Genomic DNA, 2,720 nt, shown 5'->3' with positions numbered 1-2,720 from the left:
CACTTGACAAAGTTTTGCGAGGAGCGCACAGCTGCCGTGACATGTGCGTGCACGCGGAAACACAAATGAAAACTGAAACTGTTCTACTGCTAGAACATGGATCGACTCGCAAGGCGATGGAATGTTGCGGCATTGCTTTCCGTTGGGCAAAACACCACAGATACCATCATTTGTACACACACAAACCAACTTTCCTCTAATATTGGCATGTGCTCTCACACTCCTGTAAACGCTTTGAATACGAAAGCCGAACAAATAGCGTGAGCGTGTCAAACGAACGAATTTAGTGAAAAGTTCACACGAAGACTAAGTGAAATACAGAACTATTATGTTGCAACAACGCGAAGCAATAAAGACCGAGAACGACAACAATAACATAGCATACGAGCAACGAACCGTTTGTTACAACAGCAGGTGCTCCAAAGCGGATACGAAAACGTCATTGAGCAACATCTTCTAAGCAAAGTGACAAATGAGTGGGCAGGAGAGTGTATATGAGCGTAATTATTGTGAGTGTGGTGCACGTTGGAGCTTTCGTTTCAATTTCCTGTGCGACATTCAAGTGAGCTCCACTGTCTGTTAACAGTAGAAGCAATGTAGGTGAAAAGCAAGCTAAAGAGGTAAGGAAGGTGTGCATATGTGTGTGCCTAAAACCGGCAAAGCGCTGAAACGATGCTAGAGAAAATTGTTATGCATGAGTTATTGAATAAAAGTAAAGAAAAATAGATGAACTATTTTTAAATGAAAATCATAAACTCGAATTCAGCACGCAACCGACTGCTATAATTTGCATATTTACTAGAATAAATATTTTATTTAATTTATTTCACTCAGGATAGTTAAAACATATTTGGAATGATGTAGATCATCGATTCAACCTTGCCTATCTATCCACGTGGATGTATGCAGATGATCTAACAAAAAAAAATATGGAGTTATCTTAATGATATTTTAAGTACTTATCATCCTGCTCCTTGCGAGCAGGCTGGTATAGAATATGAGCCAAATTTGATTTTTATTTCATATTTCATTAGTAGAAAATGAACGAAATACGCTCAAAGGAAAATAAAAAATTGCAAAATTGTAAAATGATATTATGAAATAAAAATATAGAATAAAATAAAACGCATAAAAATATTTTAAATCCAGCTTATCCTGCCTGGCCTGAAAAATAATTTGTCCATGTCCAAAAACGCTTCATCAACATCTAGCAAATTTTGTCTATCCCACAGAAAATCTTAAGCAAACTTAAAAAATTGCTTTGTGAGCAATTTTTAAACCAAAGAAAATATTATCTATTTCCATAGAAGCTTATTATTATATTTATAGAACATATTTTCAATTTTATTAAAAAATATTCTGCGTAAAACAAATAGATGACTCCTTATTTAATTTTTTCTTTATTTTGTTTATATTCTTCTTAAGTTCTGTAAACTCTTGCTAAATGTTTTCATGTTATTTTATAAACCCTATCAAAAGAATTATTTTGTGAATTTTTGAATTTAATAAAACAATATTTTCTAAATTGCATGTGGCTACTAGTTATTTGATACATATTTGTTTCTATGAAAATATGAACACTGACAATAATAACCATTATAAATGTGTTACTTATTTTACTGTGATTATACTTTAAAAATTATATTATTTATATTATTATAAATTATAATATTATTTAAAAATTTAATATCAGCTCAATGATAATATGAGTTTTTTTTATTTTTTTTATTTCAAATTTTTTAGTTTTTTATTTGTCGTTTTTAAGGCGCGTTTAAAAAAATAAATGAAATGTGAAATTTTTTTTTTGTGAAATGTTTTTATTTTCTATTTTTTGCAGTTTGAATGTTCAATAAATTATATATTTTTGGACAATGACAACTCTAATATAGTCATCTCGCCACCAGAAAATAGTGACCCAAATAATGAAGACAGTGGAAGTGAGGAATCAGTAAATATTGATAAGATTTTTTGTATACCCTATTAGCTGAAGCCGAGATGCAATGATATGTTCTGTCAACGGAAGCATTAATAAAAGTCATCTTTAATTCAACCATCCTTAATTTTTTTCCGATAGAAAGATAGAACTTTAGACACAACTTCAGATAGAACTTTTCTTAGACACATTTTCAAAAACGTTAAAAGTTCGTGAGTTTGAAACAAAAATTTTTATAATTTTCTATAATTTTTTTCAGATGTTTTTTTCTTATCACGTAAATATAGAAAATAATACAATCGCTAGAAACCTGTCATACTATAGATTGTATTGAGATCAGACTATTGACGTTTATACTCATATAATCCAACAATTGTCTCTTACGTGATTTGACAAAACAAAGCCAGGTCTTAGAGTGGATGGTTCAGTTATAACGAATCTGATTTCGAAACTTCCAAATACTACTGGAATTACGTGAATCAGTAGTATAAAGAAGCGTTATTCAGAATTTAAAAAAATTACAAAAAATCCTTCAGTGCTACCAATAACGGATATGACTACCAACACAACTTGAGAGCGTTACAAAAATAATAACATATAAACATGAAGCAGCCGCCTTGAAAGGAGAAAAAGTGGTAAACGAATGGACTTCAACCAACCACACTATTACCAAATATAAAACTAGTTTATGGCTCGAATCAATATATTGTACCAAAATATGGGAAAATATTTATATATTTCTCTCGCGTTTGGAACATATAAAGAATTTGTATTGACAAATGATTGC

This window comes from Anastrepha ludens, chromosome 3, assembly GCF_028408465.1.
Source record: "Anastrepha ludens isolate Willacy chromosome 3, idAnaLude1.1, whole genome shotgun sequence".
Taxonomy (NCBI): Eukaryota; Metazoa; Arthropoda; class Insecta; order Diptera; family Tephritidae; genus Anastrepha; species Anastrepha ludens.
Note: the sequence above shows the minus strand (reverse complement) of the source record.